The following is a 24,791-nucleotide window of genomic DNA, read 5'->3' on the forward strand; positions in this document are numbered from 1 at the left end:
GTTGTTTTCAAAAAATGAATACGCTTTGTTTAAAAAAACACAAAACTGAAATAGTGCTAAAAAAGTGAAAAATACGTCTTTCCTTCAAGATATCCCAACCCCAACGGTAGCCCCCCGCACTGGTTCATGAATTCTTCCCGACTCTGCCGGGGGTCGGGAGCACAAACACAATAAGACAGGCACTGAATAAGAAGGAGGGAGGGAAAGGATGCAGTGCAGGGAACAGCTCACATCTGAAGAGATTTGACTTCAGTGCTTACAGAACCAGAAAAAAAAGAAAAGAAAGGTGGAGGGTGGGTGATGAAGCGTGAAACAATCTACTTATGTTCAGGAGAGGCAGGGGACCTCCCGTGCCAATCTGACATAAAGCACTCGATGAAACACTTCACAACTGACACATTTTGAATCTTTTATATACTTATCCTGGTTCTGAAAGCAGGAGCCCTGTACAAATGTTTCTGGCAACTTGTCAACAAAAATTAAGACAAAAGCAAATGAAAGAACTTTAAGTCAATGCACACCACAACCCTCCAAGGTTTTTTTTTTTACTATGTAAATTTTTTACTATATATAAAAATTTTAGTTTTCTTTTACTAATTATGTACATATACAAATATACATAAACATTATAACCTTCAAATGAAGTTATTTTTATCTATGCCTCCAAACTTAAAACCCTCTGATTTCGGGCTTCCCTGGTGGCGCAGTGGTTGAGAATCTGCCTGCCAATGCCGGGGACACGGGTTCGAGCCCTGGTCTGGGAAGATCCCACATGCCGCGGAGCAACTGGGCCCGTGAGCCACAATTACTGAGCCTGGGTGCCTGGAGCCTGTGCTCCGCAACAAGAGACGACTGCACACTGCGATGAAGAGTGGCCCCTGCTTGCCACAACTAGAGAAAACCCTTGCACAGAAACGAAGACCCAACACAGCCATAAATAAATAAATAAATTTAAATCATATGGGCTTCTAAGAAGACTTCTGCTTAAAAAAAACAAAAAACAAACCTCTGATTTTTTTTTTTTTTTTTTTTGCGGTACGCGGGCCTCTCACCGCTGTGGCCTCTCCCGTCGCGGAGCACAGGCTCCGGACGCGCAGGCTCAGCGGCCATGGCTCACAGGCGCAGCCGCTCCGCGGCATGTGGGATCTTCCCAGACCGGGGCAGGAACCCGCGTCCCCTGCATTGGCAGGCGGACTCTCAACCACTGCGCCACCAGGGAAGCCCCAAACCTCTGATTTTTAAATGAGATCTTACAAACCTATTATCACTTAAATGTTCATTTACAAACTAGGGGGAAAAAAGTTAAGTAAAATGCAAACTGACCAAGTGTTCAAAGATAAAACCTTGCGGCAGGAAGTCTTCTTTTGTTTCTTGGTCACCCTTTTCATTTTTGTGGCAAAGTGAAATAAATCCCCTAACTGGACATAGTAAGTTTGATCTTAAAATGTAGTCCTGTTTGCATTATCACTCGCTTTAAAATGTGATCACTTTGCCTATGCAGGTGTTTCTATAAAGTGCACGCAGGCAAGCACAACACTTAAACTCTCTTGCTCGAAACCTCACAATAACTTCCCTCTGCTCTCAAGGCAAGAGAATTTCCCAAATGCATGATGCATCTCCCTGGTTAACAGCACAGCCTCTCTGCACTCTCTGAACCTGAAGCTCCAGTAAAAGGGAAAAAAGGGGAACCAGCTGCGAGTACTTTAACGCACCTTGAATGCACTCTGGAGCCTCAGGAGAAACCAGGTGGCAACTTCTGCTGAAAACCTCACACAATTCTCTTCCCTCCTTCTTTGTGCTTAGTCCTACCCATCCCTCTTTCTACTGCTGAACTCTTTCTTTTCCTTCAAGACTGCATTTGGGTATTGCCTCTTCCAGGAAGTTTGTCCACACTCCGCCCCATCCCCTGACACGTTACCTTTTTACAGCATCCCTTGAGAGGACTGCAGGTAATTTATGGTGATTAAAAAACAAGAGAGGGATTCTCCACTTTCAAGAAATTGATTTCACTTTGCATTATTACCTTCTAACACCAGCTGTGCTGGGAATAAAAAGCGAGGGACGGTCAGTTTGAAGTTTTCTGACAAAGTAACTGATTTTGAAAATTTTTTGATGAAACTTTTGTTAAAATAGGTTTAAAAGAATGGATATGTTGGAGTAAAAAAAAAAAAAGTTTCAACAGAGCACAAATGCAAGAAAAAGCCTAACTAGTGTTACAACAATCGTGGGTGTAATAAGCAACAAAAAACATACAAATCAAAACAACACTGCATCATTTTATACCTATTAGGAAAAATTCTAGGGATGTCAGTCCTCCCACTGTTAATGGTGCTACAGTTAAAACAGACATCCTTGTGTTGGTAGAAGCAATGGAAACTGGTAGAACCGTTTCAGGAATTAAAAAAAGGTGGGTAAACCAGAAAATATTCATACTGTTGGGCTCCGTATTCTCTCTTTCAACATTTGCAAATGGATGGCTGTCCAGCAGCAGAAGGGATTTTCCTCTGCTGAGCCCCAGGTCTCCTCACACTTCCACCAGCCCTCTCTAATCATTGTTCCTTCAGCAATTTCCCATTCCTGTGAATTTCCCATTCCTGTGAGCTATGGGCATCCACTCTTTCTCTTACAGTCCCCAACACTCCCCCCACATTCTTAGTCCCCAAAAGGCAATCATAAAGAACATCTTGATTTTTTAAAGTCTCCTGATACACCACCCACTAAGACACAAGTGTTTCAGGCCAGGGACTGCACCTTATTTAACTTTATGATCCTTAGCCTTTAATAGAGAATGTCAACTACATCTGAACAGGAAAACAAGTGGTACAAGAAACATTGAGAAGTGATTTTTACCATCTGTGAGAAGGAAAACCTGTGGTACAAAGATACTCATTACTCTGCTCTTTATTTAGCTTTTCACTTATGTTTTTTTTTTTACCAAAGTAATGCATACACTCGTTAAAGCAAATAGTACCTTCAGGCATTTAAGGAAAAAACAAAACCAAACAGTAGTGCTTTATTTCATCTTCTCCATTCCCAGGAGCAATCACTTTCAATTCATAGCACTGTTTCCTCCAGTATTTCCATGTTCCTAAATAACATGCTTATGCGCTATTTCTTGATTTATCAATCTTAGATATTCTCTGCTGAAGTTCTGTTTTGGAAGATGAGAAGTAAGCATGCTTCCAGTAAGTGTCTCCCCACCTCCCTTGCCCTATTTTATGTAACTATGCATGGATAGATGTATAAGTGTATGTCACAGTTATATCACATATATACATCAGGATTTATATTACTACGGCTGTATTTGCTCAGTTGCTTACTTTTATTTTTCCTGGAGTTAATAACTGCTTCTTTTCGATTGCTTAGTTTCTATATACGTACCCTTAATTCCTTCTAAATTCAACAAGAGAAGCAAACAAACAAACAAAAACACTTTTCTCATTCTTGTTTCTCACATGGTCAAAAGTAACAGGTGCCCATTCCATTTCTCTCTCCTGGAGACTTCTCTCCATCTTCATGCTCCAATCCAGCCCTGCTGATCTCCAGGTCTACTGCACAGGCACCTCCAGAAAGACATCATCACCATCATCATCCTGACATTTCCTTCCCTCCTCTCCTGGGATGAATGCCATGCTTCCCAGATCTCATTATCTTTCTCTTTCTTAGTTTATTCCCTCATTTTAATGGACCACTATCCTCATTCAGCAACTGCCTAAGAAAAGTACCTAAGTGTTAAAGTTTTGAGTCTTGGCACATCTAGCCTTAATCTGACTGATGGTTTGGCTGGGTATAAAATTCTAGGTAGTAAGACATTTACCACTAGAATTTTTAAGGTATTATTTCATTATCTTCTAGCTTCTACTGTTGGAATTGAAAGGTCCAATGATATTCTGATTCCTGATCTTTTATACAAGTTCTTTTCCAGTAATATTTTAGGATCATCTTTTCAGTACTGGAGTGGCCTCTGTGCGAGTCTTTTTATAGTCCTTGTATTGGACACCCAATAGGCCTTTTCAACATAAAAACATACCTCTTTCAGTTAAGTGAAATGTTATTTATTTGTTTTGATATTTCCTTTTCTTCCTTTTTTCTTTCATTTTGTAAATGTTTTATTTATTGGATACTGTACTCCCTCAATAGTTTCTTATCTCTTCTCTCACACCCCCCATTTCTTTTTCATTTAGGTACTTGGGAAAATCTTTGACCTTTATTTTCAAACCAGACTATTTAATTTTTCCTATTTATTCTTTTTTTTTTTTTTTTTTTTTTGCAGTACACGGGCCTCTCACTGTTGTAGCCTCTCCCGTTGCAGAGCACAGGCTCCGGACACTCAGGCTCAGCAGCCATGGCTCACAGGCCCAGCCGCTCCGTGGCATCTGGGATCCTCCCAGACCGGGGCACGAACCCGTGTCCCCTGCATTGGCAGGTGGACTCTCAACCACTGTGCCACCAGGGAAGCCCCCTATTTATTCTTGAACTCAATTTTGAAAAAAATTTGTGTCCTCTCATTGTTTCTTCCATTAAAAAAAAAAATCTGTTCTTGTTTCATGACTATGATATTTTTGTCTTATCCCTGCTATTATTAAACTAATTTGAAAGTGTTCTTTTTTTTAATACTACTTTCATTTTTAAAAAAAAATTATTTGGCTGTGCTGGGTCTTAGTTGCAGCATGCGGGATCTTTGTTGCCACATGCAGAATCTTTAGTTGTGGCATGTAGGCTCTTTAGCTGCAGCATGCAGGCTCTTAGTTGTGGCATGCAGGATCTGGTTCCCTGACCAGGGTTCGAACCTGGGCCCCCTGCACTGGGAGCGTGGAGTCTTAACCTCTGGACCACCAGGGAAGTCCTAAAAGTGTTATTTTCATATTCAATGAAAATGAATGAAATGAAATGAAAAAGTAAATTTCTCAATTTACTTTTCTTCCATTTCTTGTGTGCACTGTCCTTCTCACATGGAAGGCTTTTCCTCATATGTCTGCTATCACTGGCCATCCTTTTACATTTAGTACCTGGGTGGGGGCAGGGCCTGGTGACTACTAAGTAGACTTTCCTGAAGGGGACTGGGTGGGGACCCATTGGTTTACCTGGGGAAACTGGACATAGGGGAAAATATAATCATTACTGCCTAGCACCTGTGTAGTCCCTTCATATATCTGGGGAAATTCTTTGCCTTATACAGAACCTGCCTTCTACAATAGAAGCCTAAAAGTGCCACACTGTCAGTTAACCAGCTATTCTTACAGATAGGGCACAGACATTACCTGCTCCTCAGCCAATGAGATGTGCACATCCTGGACTCTGAACTGAAAGGCAGCATCTGGAAAGAGCAAGGATGAAGCAAATACATTTACATGGAAGCTGGTGGCATCAGCAGTAGCGACGGTGCAGTAGCTCCCTCATTTAAATGCTGGTGGTGGGACTTCCCTGGTGGCACAGTGGTTAAGACTCTGCCTGCCAATGCAGGGGACACGGGTTCAAGCCCTGGTCCGGGAAGATCCCACATGCCGTAGAGCAACTAAGCCCATGAGCCACAACTGAGCCTGCGCCATAGAGCCCGCAAGCCACAACTACTGGGCCCGTGTGCCTAGAGCCTGTGCTCCACAACAAGAGAAGCCACTGCAATGAAAAGCCCATGCACCTCAACGAAGGGTAGCCCCCGCTCGCCGCAACTAGAGAAAGCCCACACGCAACAATGAAGACCCAATGCAGCCAAAAATAAATAAAAATAAATTTATAAAAAAAAAAGTGCTGGTGGTGACAATGCAAAACTGGGCAACCCGTGCTCAGGGGCAGCACCATGCCGGCCTTCTTGAGTGATGTGAGTGCTGTCTTGGCCAGCTGGCCTCCCTTGTTCTTGCCTATTTTTCAAACCTAGTTCTACAGGCTTTCCAGTGATTCAGCAAGTCACTAAACACTATTTCCATAAATTCCTTTCCTGCTGAAATCAGACTGACAGTTTTCCCCCTATACTGGGGACCCAAAAATGCTAGTACTCAGAGGTCATTTTTAGAATACACTTCACTTTCTCTAGAGAAGAATGGTTCCATTTCCTGCCTGGCTTCCAGCATTCTGGGAACCAAACTCAGCCAAAAATGTTTCAAATAATTCGTCCCTGCTTCCAGAGCCTTTACAACTACACCGGTTGGGGAAGGGACCCGACTATGTACCTACGACCAATCTCTCAGTGCGATCTTCCCAGCTACTTGGGGCCTCCAACTCTTGGACTGTATAGGGTCAAAATTTTCTAGAATTTCTCTGTAAAGGCCTTCACATGCAGCTCTCTCCTCATCACTAAATTAGTTACAATACATCCATCTCTCTTTGCTGACCAAAACAGTGTTGATAATGCTAATCTGCTTCTATTTCTTTTCCTCATATTCGACCTTGCATATTTGCATCTTTTTCGATTCCTTTAGTAACACTGGCGTAGGGTTTGGGAGGGGAAGAAAAAAACTGCAGCATGTGTTCAATCTGGCGTGTTTAACTGGGGACTGCAATGTTATTAGTCTGAACTGAAAACTTTCAATTATGAAATATTTGAAACATGCAAAAACTTAGAGATATGTAGTACCCCTCATCTGGATTTAATAAATGCCAGTGTTCTGCCAGATTTGCTTCAGATCACAAAGAAATAAAATGTTATAAATACAGAGAAAATATCAACTTCTAACCCCATTCTTCTCTCAGCCTCTCCAGAGAAACTTCTCTCCTGAAGATGCTGGGCACCCTTCCCACAAGTATTTGTATATTTATGAAATCTAAACAGTATCATTGGGAACACATCCTTTCCCAACTTTGTTTTTTCACACAAAACTGTCTTCTAGATTTACTCATGGTGATACAGAAAGATACAGATCCTTTACGATAACCTCTGTACGCTTTACATTCCGTGTATATACTTGGGTTTGTTGCTTGAAATCTAGGTTATTTCCAGTTCTTTGCTATTACAAAGACAGAATAGCCATTCCTTTCACACCTTCTTTGTGAACATGGGTCAGTCTCTCTAGAGGACTCTATAATGGGAAGTGCTGAAACCTTGAGTTGGAGCGTTCTTCAACATTATTGGATACTATCAAACTACACTCCAAAGCGGTTGTAACAATTTTACAATCCAACAGTCACATATAAAACATTTGCTGCCATATTTTTTACTTTAAATTATCAGGATCGCATAAAATGTTACCTTGTTGCTTCTACTGGCATTTACCTGATAATCAGTGAGAATTTTAATTCATTTATTGGTCTTATCTACTTCTGTTTTGTCCATTTTTCTACTAGGTCCCTGTTTTCTTTGTTACTGATTTGTAGGATTTCATTATATACTATGGATATTAATCTTCCATTAGACATGTGTCTGAATATTCTATAGGTTGTCTTTTACCTTTGTTTAAGGTATAATTTCTTATACACGCATTTAAAATTTTTAACATAGTCAAATTCATCTCTCCTCTCCTTTATAGTTTGGGCTTTTTGTATCTTGTTCAAAAAACAATCCTCCCAATCTCTAATATTATACAGACGTTTTCCTATATTTTAAGAGTTTAAATGTCTCTCTTTAAAATGCATGTCTTTAATTCATTCAGAATTTATTTACAGGAATATAATTTTAATTTTTACCACACTGTCCCACCATTGCTTTTTGAATAGCCTGCTTTTTCCATACGAATTTGTAATACAGGTCAAAAACAAGTTCCCATACCAAGAAGGTCTCTTTTTATAGTCTCTCTTCTGTTTGAATGGTCTATTCTCTATCCGTATGCCAGTGCAGCACCAATTCAAATATCACAGCATTATAATAAATCCTACTGACCACATTAATTCTACTTCTTCAATTAATTTTAGTATTCTGCCATGTTTCATGGCAAACTCTCTTGCCTTTGTTGCTTTATTCTATTTTTGAATTGCATCAAATTCATAAATTAATGAGAACTTGGTCGTTGCATACCTTCTGTTATCCTTATTATGAGGTACATTTTAATATTTTCTTATTCTGACTAGGATCATTTATGTAATCACATTTTCTAATAAACTGTTGCTAGTGTACTAAAAAAATCACTGATTTTTTGGTATATTTCATATCCAGTAATCTTACTGAACCCTTATTAGCATTAATATCAGTTTGATGGTTCTTTTTAATTGTTTTAGTTAGACAATCATATTATTTGCAAAACAACTTTTTCCTTTTGTTGCCTTATCAAGTTGGCTAGTAGTTAGCATGGCTTAATTTTAAAATGTAATGTTAAGTTAAAAAAAAAGGCTACATTCTACTTTGTAAACATATTTATATACCTGCAGAAGCACAGGGACTTTGAGAAAATGAAAATAGTTGATTTTTTAGGAGGAAGAATTTTCTTCTTTATAAATATTTGTTACATAGTTTTCAAAAAAACACATACGATTTTAGAAGTACTATGCAAGAAAATACACTCTATATAATTTTTATTAAAAGTAAACTGATGGTATTTTAATTTTTATTAAAAGTAAACATGACTTTGTAACTGACAGATCAGTTAGAAAGTCATGAAAATATGCCAGAATATTTAAAGGAGGAATAAGTCTTAACCACATGTGGGAATTTATTTGGGATACGATAAAGGCCTTGCCAGCTAGCCACCCAAATGGCTCTACTCCCTGCAGTCCCCCATATTCACTAAAGCAAATGGGGAGAAGTCCACTTTGGAGTGTGTTCTTGTATTCCCTATGGCATGATTTTAGGAGGAAAAACAGATGGATTATACTTTCAAGAGCTTTTTAAAAATGCTGTTAATTTGGACTTGGTTACAAAATGAATGAATGATGGAACCTTCAGTAAAACCATAAGGCAGGCCTACCCACCACCTTCCCAAAACCAAATTCAGTATCTCTATAATTAAGAGCACATATAGGAAATGACTTCAAAAAGTCTCCTGTAAGACTAGATCCCTGATGCCTAGCGAGTTAATAAGAAAACAGACAAAAATAACATCCTGACCCAACTGAGAAAGTTGTGTGGTACAAGTGAAACTAAAACTGAGAAATAAAATGAAAGGAAAGCTGTCAGAAAAATAAAAATGAAAGACATTAGGGTTACTGTGAAAGTGAAAGACAACAGAATAAATATGAAAATTTCCAAATAGAAACTCCAAAAGAGAAACTATCAACAAGTAGAAAAGAATCAATGTTCTCCATGAGAGGGTCCATTTCTCCACATTCCATCCAAGAACTTTTCATTTTTGCCAATTTGCTGATGTGAAATCCAAGTACTCTTTCTACAGTGAGAAATGGAGGGCATGATTCAGGGGATGAAAGGAAACAAAAAAGGTACCTTTAACTGAGGAATTAAAGCATGTTAAAGTACTGATAAAAACCTGTAAAAGTAACTAGTACTTATTTTAGAGTTAAAGTAAACAGCTACATTGAGTGGAGAAAGGGGTGAGGAAGAGGACAGAAAAACTAAGGACAAGAATTGATGACAATAAGAAAGGTGAAGAAATACTGCTGATATTTCTGTGTGGATTACATGCTAAAACAAAGCAGGCCTCTGTGTATTTTTTTAAAAACTCAAAAAATTAAATCATGTATTCATGTGAAACCAAAGAAAACTGGGTCTGCAGTATAGAGAAGAAAAATGTGCAACTACATTATAAGTTATAAAAGAAAATAGCATTAAGGAAGAAGAAGGGAAGAAAAGAATATAGATAGCAATATTTATTGAGCACTGACTATGTCAAGACACTGAAAATCACAATTACAAGAAGAAAGTGACTAGAAATGTACACGGAGTGCAGTAAGAGAATACAAGACAAATACCTAAGATTTGCTGGGGAGTTAGGGAAGGCTTCACAGAGAAAACAGTTGAGCTGAATCTGGAGGGTAAAATAGGATGGAACTGGATGCAGAGCTTAGAGAGAGTAGTTGAGTAAAAAAGGAACAAGTGCTATTGCAGAGAGAAATGAATCAAAACACACTATGGAAGCATAAAGAATAGTAACAATGGGATTAAGAATGTGGATGTAATATATAAACAGGTCACAAGAAATAGTTTTGTCCAGGGATTACACTCCAAACCTTATAAAGATACAAAAGAAAACAAATCATGATCAACACGTCAGAAAGAACTGATTATAATGCTTAAGGATTCACAGCTTTAAAACCATCACACAGGTTCTCAGATTTGAAAAGAAAAGAAAACTTAGTAATATACGTATGAAAGCAAAAGCTAATTACCTCAACTTACTGAAAGAACCTCAGTTGTTAATACAACAAAAAAACAAAATCCAACATCTTACTCTAAAGATGTATAAACCAAAAGACAGAAAAAATTTTTAAGGAGATAGTAATAAAACTGTATTTTTAAAAAAACAGAGGAAGCAATATTATTGGGTATCAAGATTAAAAGAGGGCTTCCCTGGTGGCGCAGTGGTTGAGAGTCCGCCTGCCGATGCAAGGGATACAGGTTCGTGCCCCGGTCCGGGAAGATCCCACATGCTACGGAGCGGCTGAGCCCGTGAGCCATGGCCGCTGAGCCTGCGTGTCCGGAGCCTGTGCTCCGCAACAGGAGAGGCCACAACAGTGAGAGGCCGCGTACAGCAAAAAAAAAAAAAAAAAAAAAAAAAAAGATTAAAAGAAAAATATCAAGCTAGATGTTATGGTAAAAGAAATATTTGTAGGTAATTCCGTGGTGGTCCAATGGTTAGGATTGCGAGCTTTCACTGCTGAGGGTGCAGGTTTCCCTGGTCAGGGAACTAAGATTCCACAAACTGTACAGCACGGCCAAAAAAAAAGAAAAGAAAAGAAACATTTGTAATAAAATACGACATTTTATGTCAAGTACTAACAAATGAAATCAAGGCAAAAACTGAGACATAGAAGGAGAAATCAGCTGAAAACAATCACATTTAGTTATTAATGAGACAAATTATTAACAGTGTGTCTACAGTACACCAGGTATTATTCTTGGCACCCAGGCGCTGAATAAAATTGACAAAATTCTCTGCCTTTCTTGAAGTTACATTCTAGGGAGAAAGACTGACTATAAATAAATAAGTAAACAAACAAATAAAATTTATTTTTGACATGCTGCGAAATGCTACAAAGGATAATAAAGCAGGAAAGGGAAAAATGCTGGGCGTCTCAGTTCTAAAAAACAGTCAGGGGACACATGAATTGAGAAGTGGACATTCCTGCCTCAGCAGAAGGAAGAAAGGGAGCAAGGCAATCACAGTGTCATACAGACCCAGTGCACAAACACAGCAATGACAAAAGAAAACAAAGAATGAAATTAATGAAACCAATAAAAGTTATACTGACCTCTATACCTACCCTAAAAATGGGATCAACTTTCTAGTTAATTGTCCATGGTATGTATATAAAAACTGAGCAAACATAAAGTATTTTAAAAACCTAAAATGTATATATATATATATATTTTTTGCGGTACGCGGGCCTCTCACTGTTGTGGCCTCTCCCGTAGCGGAGCACAGGCTCCGGAAGTGCAGGCTCAGCGGCCATGGCTCACGGGCCCAGCCGCTCCGCGGCATGTGGGATCTTTCCAGGGCACGAACCCACGTCCCCTGCATTGGCAGGTGGACTCTCAACCACTGCGCCACCAGGGAAGCCCTAAAATGTTATTTTTTTTTAATACACAGTCTATATTCTTGGATCAAAGTTTAATTTTTAGGAGCGTTCAATAAAAACAAAACAACTACGTGTATGAGCATATTGAAACACAAGAAGAAGTCATTTACAATCCTGAAAAATAGAACAGCAAACTTTCTCACCTAGTGGATTAAGCCAAAATCATACACTGAGGTAAATATGTGGCTTTTAATATAAACTATAAACTGAGAATTCAACTCAAAACATCAGAAAAGTACAGAAAAATGTTAATGAAATAAAGAAAAAAGTAAAATTTAATAAACATACTAATAGAATAAATAAATATATCTCAAACATAATTCTTTGATAAAAACAATAAAATCTTCATATCCCCAGAAATCACACTATCTTAGAAATGAGAAAAAAAATTGGAGATTAGATATATACACCAGAGAATATTTTTAAAAATCTGAAAATGAAAGATAAACAAGGACATAAATGATTTCCTATTAAAAACACAATAGCCTAAGTAGAATACTAGAAAAGACCGATAAAACTAAAGAAGAAATGAAAAATTATCAATAAAATACATCCCAAATATAGGAGATACAGAGATTGCTGGTAATTCTTTCCAACTTGAAGAAATTTTAATTTCTTAATTAAACTAAGAAATTACAGTGTGTTCTGCATGTATATGAAGAAACACACATAATAAACAAAACATGAAGGAAAAACCAGCAGGTTATCCAATCCAATTAAACCTAAGTTAAATAGGGTTTCAGTCTCAACACTCAAGATATTTAAGAAAACTAAACTATTGTATTTTACATATTGAGAGATTATTATTTGCCAAGCACTATAATAATAACTTTACATATGTTATCAGCAGATACAAATGAAATTTTAGGCAATATAATTAGTATTCCGCATAAATAACTTAAATGAGAACAAAAGCATAAGATCACTTAATAGATACAAGGTAGGCATTTAAAGTTCTATACAAATTTCTATAAGAATGGTTTCTATTTTTGGTACATATTTCAAACAACCAAAAAGGAAAACAACCGATTATTATTAAAGATTAGATAATTTTCTATGACCTAAAATGAAATGACAGAAATATTAGAAAAAAATGAGACAAAGTACAATTATTTTTTCTGATATCATGGACATGATAGCTGTTATACTGACAATAGTATTCCCAGGGTCTGGTATATTATCAGGCACATAGATTGAGAAAAATCAATAGTATATATATTAGGAATAAAATATATAATTACTTACATAAAGAGCTTACACAAATCAATAAACTTGTTCTTTGTGAAGTGACAACTATGGCTAACAAATGTTGTACAGTGAGAATGTATCATTTTACAATGTAAAAAATATATTTTGTTATTTAGAAAAGTAACTGGAAAAGAACAGGAAGAGCTGGCTCACAAGGGAAAGAAATACGGGAGAAAATGTTTCACCTTACTACCTTAAAAAAAGGTCACACTAATTCTCTAGTACAATGCTACTGGGATGCAATTAGCTAAATGCTTCTAAAAGCCATTAAAATGTGAGGGTTCTAAAAAAATAATCTGTAACATTAAAAATTAATCCATATAAATAAAGATATAAATTTCAGCATTTTTAACAGCAGCACAAAATGGAAGTAAACCAAATGTGTAACTGGAAAATGGTTAAGTAAATTAAGACACCAATTTTTTTAAATGGCATACACTACATGGGAAACATTTTATAATGCAATGTTAAGCTTAAAAGGAAGAAAACACATATACATATAAATGATCACTATCCGTGCATTTTAAAAATGAATCACCTTCAAGGTATTTTACTCATAAATAAAACAAAATTAATCTTCTAGATGGCTACTGAGAAGAACTTCAAAAAGTACAAATTCTTCAAATTAATTCCAAAATCCAATTTTAGAGTATTATGACTAAATTCCCATTTTTCTCAACATAATATTAAGGAAGACTCTAAAACATAGCATTTGCTGTTCTAACATCTAAGTCATTCATGAAAATGATGGGCTATGACTAAATAAGAATAATTGAAATAAATTTTTGAAAAAAAAATCTGTAATTTATTCCAGGAAATCTGAGGAGCTGAGGGAACTGAGGATGCACAGGGCTTCTAAACTCATGTGGTACATACTGTACTCATTCCAGCAGGTGTGGCAGGCAGACACTATCCATTACCTACCCCATATTTCTCCCTCCCAATTCTTCCCAAACAGGAGATTCTCAATTTGTTCGGGTAGTCATGGAGCACCTTGGCAGGTACTCTTTCCCCTACCCCAGGGGAGAAATCAGGAATTCTCCACAGCAGTCATGGACTCTCATGCCCCTCGGCCTTGGCCAGTGACTGGTCTAGGGGTAACTACCTAATGTAGTTCTGACCAATGAGAAGGAAGCAGGTGTCTGCAGCATGCAACTTGCTGGGTAACTTAAGCTCTCTTGACAAAAAGCAACAGACTGGGCTAGCAAGCCCTTGGCCTACCACCTTCTGCCTCCCCCTTCTTCCTCTTGGGAGTACAGGAAGCTTGGAAGAGCAATGGTACCTTGCACTGCCAAGGCCAGCCTGAGGGAAGATACCAAGGAAATGAAGGGCAAAATCCAGGGTCCCTCGTGGCATTCCTAAGCAGCACATGCACCAGCCCTGGAGTGTTGACTTCTGGGGCTGCTTCTTTCCATTTGCTTAAGTCACTAGACTGGGTTTCTAATGTCTGAAGCTGATCACATTCCTAACATATACAGCAAATAAATCTGAATAGGTAAATGTGATTTTTATTCACGAATACTTGTTATTTAATTTTTACCAAAAGTAGACAATATTTTGATCAAAGACATTTAAACAAGAGGTTGTAAGTAGAATAAGGGATGAAGAAACAAATTAATAAATAGGAGATGACAAGAGGATGTTTAAGATGCATCGCTAAATTTAGTTCCTATAGAAACGAGTCCACTAAAAAATATTTTTAAATCGTACATATGAAGTATAAATTTTGGATTTTAATGAAGAAGTCTCATTCTCTCAGCTCATATTTTAATGACTATTCAAGAAAAAGTTCTCCACATCAAATCTGGCTCAGGAAAATGAAGTGAATCTTCACACAAAAAATAAATTTACATAGTTTTCCCACTTTAAATGGGAGTTGGCTACTTGTTTTTTCAACAGTTGGAAAACTTGCTTTTGGAAATTCAAAATTACTTTTACATTTGGTAGGAAAAAGTGCAGAAAACTCTTTATTCTGTTTGTAAAGATGAATCAGATTCAAAGTGTCCTAGAGATGAATCAGCAACTAAGTCCAAATCCTTTGGTTTAAAAAAAAAAAAATCTCTTTATTACTCTATGTTTACCCATCACGTAAATTAAAAGGTCACAGTATTTCACACAGATATTTCTATAAGATCATTACTGCCCTATCTGATAAAACCTTGAATCTTTTATAATGTTTTAAATGTTGGTATAAAATTTTTCATGGGGGAGTCCATTGCCATGGGGAAAAATAAACTATAAATGGTGTATATTTAAAAAAACGATAAAAACTTTTTTGTCTTACTATGCCTTTCTCTACAAAAAGTAAAGTTGCAGTTAAGATTGAATAGAAAATGAAATATTTATGGCTGCTGCTAGTTTGCATGCATTCAAAATGCTTCAGAAAATTCAACAGAGAGGTGACTTAGATCATCTGAATTTACAAACTAAACCTTCACAAGGAAATCCCTACATGACCTCATCCGCAGCTTTCACCAGCATCCACGACACTTCTGATTACTTGGTTAAATGAAAGCATAGGGAATGACTGGTTCACTGAGGCTCTTGACGTACCTTCTCTCAGAACAGAAATCTACCTTCAAACATGTTGGAGCTCCCCACATGTCTGGGTGGGGAGTTCTCTGCAGTCTCCTTATAATCTATTGCCCATAATGTCTCCAGAAAATTAACAGAAAAGGTAAATCTTTAAAGGTTCATCTTTAGAAAAGCAAGGCTCTCTATATGGTCATAAGAACAGTATCTAGTATAATGCCTGGTACATTCTGGGCACTCAAGCAAAAGCACTACTTTTTCCTCTATTTTTCAGTCTATACCCTGATATTCGCTCAACAAATATCTATTACTCAACAAATATCTGAGGCGCTGTTCTACATGCTGAAGTTACTGCCCTAAAAATGTTTACATTTAGTGGGAGAGAAAATGAACAAATAAACATGATTTAAGAGCAACATACAGTACTCAGGCTTTGAATTCAACAAAATATTTTTTAACCTATTCCACCTGGAATGCCATCAAGAATATTAATTCTAAAAGTGGGATTTTGGTTTAAAAATCCTAAAAGACAACTTATTTACATATCACAAACCAATACTTTTAAGAATTACCTACAACGGTTTAGCAGTATTCATTTTCCAGCAAGCTGGAAGTATTTTCATTTCAACTGAATTGCATATGTTTTAAAAATTGAACTTGTACAAATTAGAAAATTAGTAGTTATTATAATAAAATAAGCTAAAAATATTTTACATTCTTTTTTGGCAGTCAACTCTAGCCTAGTATTACAATCCATAATATTCCTACCATGGAAAAGTGAGGTAGCTTTCTTTATATTAGTTACAACCTGGAAAGAGTCAACTTTCATTTCTGGGCCTCTTAAACACAGTATGAACTTGAGTAGGAGTCAATCATGACTGGTTTAATTTAATTTTACTTTGCTCACTTCCATCCTTTATATTTAATGAAGTACTTTCACAAGGACCCAAGTTTAACAGAACCATAGTCATATGAGTTACATAGGCACTCCAGTACTGAGTGCCAGAGCGAAGTCAGAAGAACAAACAGCGTTAAGTAGCCCCTTTGTGCAGAGAAGTACAAAAACACAACCTGTAGTAGCCATCTTTAGCAGCAAAGTCCTCCTGGTTTGCCAACAGCAGACTTCCTTTCTTATGGAATTAATGAGTGAAAAGGACTTAGTTAAAAATTTAATAAAATGTCAGAGGAAAATATGATATATAAATGAAGTTTTTCCATGTGTAAAAGTAATGAAAGAAATTACAAAAGAAAAAGTTAATAGATTTGGTTACATGAAACTTTAAAACATCTATATATTAAAAGGTAAACCAAAAACTAGTAAGAAAACTACACTACAACATAGGTTTAATGTACTGACTATACATGATAATTATATACATAATACTCTATAAAATGCTGAATTCACAGAGTCACTGTAACTGTAAGTCAAGATAAAATATTAAGACTCCAAAAGAAAGATGGGAAAAGAAACATTAATAGGCAATTCACAAAAGAAAACAATAGATAACTAGCTAAACATTTGAAAAATGTTTCTATTCAATAAATAAATACAAATGAAAAGAGGTTTTTTTGGGAGGGGTTGTTTTTGTTTTTCATATAATGTGATCATTGGCTACTGGGAGGAGTGAAAACTAGTTTCAAAAAAAGAACTTTTAGGAATATGTATCAAGAGCCTCTATAAGGTTTACAAACTTTTACCCAGTCATTTTATTCCTGAAAATGTCTTAAGGAGATATTCCAAAAGACAAAATTTTATGTAGAAGATGTTCATCATGGCATTATTTACAATAAAAAAGAACTGTAAACTACCTCAATGCCCCCAAACTATATAAATTATGGAATGTCCAAAAATATTATATACTCACAAAAATTAGTGCTTTTAATTATGAGAGAACACAATATAATATTAAGTTTAAATTTAAAAAACTATGTGTGCAATGTGACCTCAACAGCATAAAGAGGGAAAAGAGCTAATAACAACAGCACATACACAGATGGGGAGAATACCACCAGCAAGTAGTATTTTAGGGTTGGTAATGTTGATAGTGTTGGTTACCTTTCTCTTTCCACTCTACTGTAAATGCCAGGCTTTCTCCACATTCTAAGAAGATGGGGTCTCTGCCCAATCATCACTGTGCTCCCAGCATTGTGCCTTTCACACAGTAGGTACTTAGAAATATCTGTTGACTAAATTTAAAGCCAAAGGGAAAAAAATAAATATTTCATAGAAAAATTAACAAACACATACATATATACACACACGTAAATATACATGTATGTGCATGGATGTGTACACATATATATATACATCCAGAGTACCAATATCAAAACTTAGAAAGGGAGAGGGTAACTTTTCAGCATCTATGTTTATATTCTTAATATTGTAAAAAGCAGGGTAGGGCTTCCCTGGTGGCGCAGTGGTTGAGAGTCCGCCTGCCGATGCAGGGGACATGGGTTCGTGCCCCGGTCCGGGAAGATCCCACATGCCGCGGAGCGGCTGGGCCCGTTAGCCATGGCCGCTGAGCCTGCGCGTCCGGAGCCTGTGGTCCACAACGGGAGAGGCCACAACAGTGAGAGAGGCCTGCTTACCGCAAAAAAAAAAAAAAAAAAAAAAAAAAAAAAGCAGGGTAATCTGGGTACAGCAGGTAAGGGGAACAAGAAAGAAAACATCCAAAAAGTTGCTTGAAAAGTTTTTATAAGAATAAAATCAGAGGATGTTATAATTTTGAACTGTTATCTTTGTTAATGAACTCTGTAGCTCTTTATACTGAAGGTCACCTGTGGAGAGTTTTACTCAAGAATGCAAAGACTGTTTCCTTATGTTATAAACTGGGGGTAACTCACAAGGAGCTAAAGAATTAATGCAACAGAAAAAGACCATCTTTTCTCATTAGCCCATATCACAAAAGCATTTGTGTTTTTAAACGTTGTTTTTAATCTTTGCAATGATTTTTAAGTCTCTGATGTTTAAATTCCATAGTTTACTTTAAGGTCATCCACTTTAAAATTCAGTACCATATTCTCATTCATGCAAAAAGAAACAGTAATATTGTTTAAAAAGAAATGACGCATGTAAACTTTCTGAAATTGTTTGAAGGTTTCAGCACAGTGCAACCACAATTGGATTGATAATTAATATCAAAAGATAAGAACACTCCAAACCACGCTTGCTGAACAGAAATAACATACTAATTACATGAAATTTCTAAAAATCTTAAAAAAAAAAAAGAAATAACATAGTAGTGCATATTGCTACAAACTAACAGAAGATGCTACCATTCATAAATATGAGGGTGAAAAACTTTTGTCACCAATTTGATATTAATCCTTGGTACGTGTGAAAGTACTGAATAGAATGTTCCACTGAGACAGGCCATGGCTCAAAGTCTATAACTGGGTGAGGCTATGAATTTCAAATAAAAAACCCAACATGAAAAATATAAAGGGCAACCAGAGGCATCTTGTGCATCTCCTATGAATATTAAATGACTGGTTCAAGCAGGCTACATCTGTCAATCTCCAACATCTCCACTAAGGAGATTAGAAACTCAAATCCTTCAATTAACAGACTGATTACTTAATATTTCATTCACAATCCTGTGCTAAGTTCACATTTTAAGAAAGCTGATAAGTACACAAGCCTCTTAGATAGCCTCATCAACCAGAGGGCAGACAGCAGAAGCAAGAAGAACTACAAGCCTGCAGCCTGTGGAACAAAAACCACATTCACAGAGAGAGAGACAAGATGAAAAGGCAGAGGGCTAGGTACCAGATGAAGGAACAAGATTCAACCCCAGAAAAACAACTAAATGAAGTGGAGATAGGCAACTTTTCAGAAAAAGAATTAAGAATAATGATAGTGAAGATGATCCAGGACCTCAGAAAAAGAATGGAGGCAAAGATCGGGAAGAGGCAAGAAATGTTTAACAAAGACCTAGAAGAATTAAAGAACAAACAAACAGATGAACAATACAATAACTGAAATGAAAACTACACTAGAAGGAATCAACAGCAGAATAACTGAGGCAGAAGAACGGATAAGTGACCTGGAAGACAAAATGGTGGAATTCACTGCTGCGGAACAAAATAAAGAAAAAAGAATGAAAAGAAATGAAGACAACCTAAGAGACCTCTGGGACAACATTAAATGCAACAACATTCGCATTATAGGGGTCCCAGAAGGAGAAAAGAGAGAGAAAGGACCAGAGAAAATATTTGAAGAGATTATAATCGAAAACTTCCCTAACATGGGAAAGGAAACAGCAACCCAAGTCCAGGAAGCGCAGCAAGTCCCATACAGGATAAACCCAAGGAGAAACACGCCGAGACACCTAGTAATCCAACTGGCAAAAATTAAAGACAAAGAAAAATTATTGAAAGCTGCAAGGGAAAAAAGACAAATAACATACAAGGGAACTTCCATAAGGTTAACAGCTGATTTCTCAGCAGAAACTCTACAAGCCAGAAGGGAGTGGCATGATATACTTGAAGTGATGAAAGGGAAGAACCTACAACCAAGATTACTCTACCCAGCAAGGATCTCATTCAGATTCGATGGAGAAATCAAAAGCTTTACAGACAAGCAAAAGCTAAGAGAATTCAGCACCACCAAACCAGCTCTACAACACATGCTAAAGGAACTTCTCTAAGTGGGAAACACAAAAGAAGAAAAGGACCTACGAAAACAAACCCAAAACAATTAAGAAAATGGTCATAGGAACATACATATCAATAATTACCTTAAATGTGAATGGATTAAATGCTCCAACCAAAAGACACAGGCTTGCTGAATGGATACAAAGATAAGACCCATATATATGCTGTCTACAAGAGACCCACTTCAGACCTAGGGACACATACAGACTGAAAGTGAGGGGATTGAAAAAGATATTCCATGCAAATGGAAATCAAAAGAAAGCTGGAGTAGCAATACTCATATCAGATAAAATAGACTTTAAAATAAAGAATGTTACAAGAGACAAGGAAGGACACTACAAAATGATCAAGGGATCAATCCAAGAAGAAGATATAACAATTATAAATATATATGCATCCAACATAGGAGCACCTCAATACATAAGGCAACTGCTAACAGCTCTAAAAGAGGAAATCGACAGTAACACAATAATAGTGGGGGACTTTAACACCTCACTTACACCAATGGTCAGATCATCCAAAATGAAAATAAATAAGGAAACAGAGGATTTAAATGACACAATAGACCAGATAGATTTAATTGATATTTATAGGACATTCAATCCAAAAACAGCAGATTACACTTTCTTCTCAAGTGTGCATGGAACATTCTCCAGGACAGATCACATCTTGGGTCACAAATCAAGCTTCAGTAAACTTAAGAAAATTGAAATCATATCAAGCACCTTTTCTGATCACAATGCTATGAGATTAGAAATGAATTACACGGAAAAAAACGGAAAAAAACACAAACACATGAAGGGCAAACAATACGTTACTAAACAACCAAGAGATCACTGAAGAAAGCAAAGAGGAAGTCAAAAAATACCTAGACACAAATGACAATGAAAACACGACAATCCAAAATCTATGGGATGCAGCAAAAGCAGTTCTAAGAGGGAAGTTTATAGCTATACAAGCCTACCTCAAGAAAAAAGAAAAATGTCATGTAAACAATCGAACCTTACACATAAAGGAACTAGAGAAAGAAGAACAAACAAAACCCAAGGTTAGCAGAAGGAAAGAAATCATAAAGATCAGAGCAGAAATAAAGGAAATAAAAACAAAGAAAACAATAGCAAATATCAATAAAACTAAAAGCTGGTTCTTTGAGAAGATAAACAAAATTGATCAACCATTAGGCAGACTCATCAAGAAAAAGAGGGAGAGGACTCCCATCAATAAAATTAGACATGAAAAAGGAGAACTTAAAACAGACACCGCAGAAATACAAAGCATCCTAAGAGACTACTACAAGCAACTCTATGCCAGTAAAATGGACAACCTGGAAGAAATGGACAAATTCTTAGAAAGGTATGACCTTCCAAGACTGAACCAAGAAGAAACAGAAAATATGAACAGACCAGTCACAAGTAATGAAATTGAAACTGTGATTAAAAATCTTCCAACAAACAAAAGTCCAGGACCAGATGGCTTCACAGATGAATTCTATCAAACATTTAGAGAAGAGCTAACACCCATCCTTCTCAAACTCTTCGAAAAATTGCAGAGGAAGGAACACTCCCAAACTCATTCTATGAGGCCACCATCACCCTGATACCAAAACCAGACAAAGATACTACAAAAAAAGAAAACTACAGACCAATATCACTGATGAATATAGATGCAAAAATCCTCAGCAAAATACTAGCAAATAAAATCCAACAACACTTTAAAAGGATCATGCACCATGATCAAGTGGGATTTATCCCAGGGATGCAAGCGTTCTTCAATATACGCAAATCAATCAATGTGATACACCATATTAACAAACTGAAGAATAAAAACCATATGATCATCTCAATAGATGCAGAAAAAGCTTTTGACAAAATTCAACACCCATTTATGATAAAAACTCTCAAGAAAGGGGGCACAGGGCTTCCCTGGTGGCGCAGTGGTTGAGAGTCCGCCTGCTGATGCAGGGGACACGGGTTTGTGCCCTGGTCCGGGAAGATCCCACATGCTGTGAAGCGGCTAGGCCCGTGAGCCATGGCCACTGAGCCTGTGCGTCTGGAGCCTGTGCTCTGCAACAGCAGAGGCCTCAACAGTGAGAGGCCCGCGTACCACAAAAAAAAAAAAAAAAAAAAAAAAAGAAAGTGGTTATAGAGGGAACCTACCTCAACATAATAAAGGCCATATACGACAAACGCACAGCAAACATCATTCTCAATGGTGAAAAACTGAAAGCATTTCGTCTAAGATCAGGAACAAGACAACGATGTCCACTCTCACCACTATTATTCAACATAGTTTTGGAAGTCATAGCCATGGCAATCAGAGAAGAAAAAGAAATAAAATGAATACAAATTGGAAAAGAAGAAGCAAAACTGTCACTTTTTGCAGATTACGTGATACTATACATAGAGAATCCTAAAGATGCCACCAGAAAACTAATAGAGCTAATCAATGAATTTGGTAAAGTTGCAGGATACAATATTAATGCACAGAAATCTCTTGCATTCCTATACACTAACGATGAAAAATCTGAAAGAGAAATTAAGGAAACACTCCCATTTACCATTGTGACAAAAAGAATCAAATACCTAGGAATAAACCTACCTAGGGAGACAAAAGACCTGTATGCAGAAAACTATAAGACACTGATGAAAGAAATTAAAGATGATACCAACAGATGGAGTAATATACCATGTTCTTGGATCGGAAGAATCAATATTGTGAAAATGACTATACTACCCAAAGCAATCTACAGATTCAATGTAATCCCTATCAAATTACCAATGGCATTTTTTACAGAACTAGAACAAAAAATCTTAAAATTTGTATGGAGACACAAAAGACCCCGAATAGCCAAAGCAGTCTTGAGGGAAAAAAACGGAGCTGGAGGAATCAGGCTCCCTCACTTCAGACTATAATACAAAGCTACAGTAATCAAGACATTATGGTACTGGCAGAATAAGAGAAACATAGATCAATGGAACAAGATAGAAATCCCAGCGATAAACCCATGCATCTATGTTCAACTAATCTATGACAAAGGAGGCAAGGATATACAAAGGAAAAAAGACAGTCTCTTCAATAAGTGGTGCTGGGAAAACTGGACAGCTACATGTAAAAGAATGAAATTAGAATAACTCCCTAACACCATACACAAAAATAAACTCAAAATGGATTAGAGGCCTAAATGTAAGACCAGACACTATAAAACTCTTAGAGGAAAACATAGGAAGAACACTCTATGACATAAATCACAGCAAGATCTTTTTTGATCCACCTCCTAGAGTAATGGAAATAAAAACAAAAATAAACAAATGGGACCTAATGAAACTTCAAAGCTTTTGCACAGGAAAGGTAACCATAAACAAACGAAAAGACAACCCTCAGAATGGGAGAAAATATTTGCAAACAAATCAACGGACAAAGGATTAATCTCCAAAATATATAAACAGCTCATGCAGCTCAATATTGAAGAAGCAAACAACCCAATCCAAAAATGGGCAGAAGACCTAAATAGACATTTTTCCAAAGTAGACATACAGATGGCCAAGAAGCACATGAAAAGATGCTCAACATCACTAATTATTAGAGAAATGCAAATCAAAACCACAATGATGTATCTATCACCTCATACCAGTTAGAATGGGCATCATCGGAAAATCTACAAACAACAAATGCTGGAGAGGGTGTGGAGAAAAGTTAACCCTCTTGCGCTGTTGGTGGGAATGTAAATTGATACAGCTACTGTGGAGAACAGTATGGAGGTTCCTTAAAAAACTAAAAATAGAATTACCATATGATCCAGCAATCCCACTACTGGGCATATACTCAGAGAAAACCATAATTCAAAAAGACACATGTACCCCAATGTTCACTGCAGCACTATTTACAATAGCCAGGTCATAGAAGCAACCTAAATGCCCATTGACAGATGAATGGATAAAGAAGTTGTGGTACATATATACAATGGAATATTACTCAGCCATAAAGAGGAACGAAATTGAGTCATTTGTTGAGACATGGATGGATCTAGAGACTGTCATACAGAGTGAAGTAAGTCAGAAAGAGAAAAACAAATATCATATATTAACGCATATATGTGGAAACTAGAAAAATGGTACAGATGAACTGGTTTGCAAGGCAGAAGTTGAGACACAGATGTAGAGAGCAAATGTATGGACACCAAGGGGGGAAAGCCGTGGTGGGGTGGGGATGGTGGTGTGATGAACTGGGCGATTGGGATTGACATGTATACACTGATGTGTATAAAACTGATGACTAATAAGAACCTGCTGTATAAAAAGATTAATAAAATAAAATTTAAAATTTTTTAAAAAGCTGATAAGAATTGTATTTATTCATAGAATCAATTAATTCTACACTAAAAACTAGTACATACACATTTTGATACTTGCTTTCTATATGAGAAAAAATTTCTGTATGATGTAGAGGAGGTCTAAGTACATAAGTCTATAAAATGGGTGCAGGCCAAGGAAAAAGGCTTGCTCCCTACCCAGTTCTGGTATACTTGCCATTATCTTAGAATATCAATTCACAGGTCAAATTATGTTGACATTTTCCAGGGGAAAAGAAAATGTTCTGAAAAGCATGCCTTTCCTCCCCTGATACCCAATTTAAAAACATTCAAATTGAACATCCCACTTGGTTGACTGAGGGGTAAAGAAGAACTGAAGAGAAAAAAAGAAAAAAGCAGAAGAGAAACATTTTTTCCTCTTCTGTCATTA

General features: G+C 36.8%; 1 protein-coding gene across 19 annotated transcripts in view; it reads right to left on the reverse strand.

Moving 5' to 3' along the window:
* The window catches only part of SIPA1L1 (signal induced proliferation associated 1 like 1), a 503,209-nt gene that overhangs the window by 156,550 nt on the left and 321,868 nt on the right, over positions 1 to 24,791 (reverse strand). For 2 of the 19 annotated variants that reach the window (XM_079911877.1, XM_079911866.1), the window contains one exon: positions 5,262 to 5,317. The exons of the other annotated variants lie outside the window; for them this stretch is intronic. The gene's annotated coding sequence lies outside the window, so the exon portion shown is untranslated. The remainder of the gene's footprint in view (positions 1 to 5,261; positions 5,318 to 24,791) is intronic. 19 annotated transcript variants of the gene reach the window in all.

This window comes from Stenella coeruleoalba, assembly GCF_951394435.1.
Source record: "Stenella coeruleoalba genome assembly, chromosome: 2".
In the NCBI taxonomy this organism is placed as follows: Eukaryota; Metazoa; Chordata; class Mammalia; order Artiodactyla; family Delphinidae; genus Stenella; species Stenella coeruleoalba.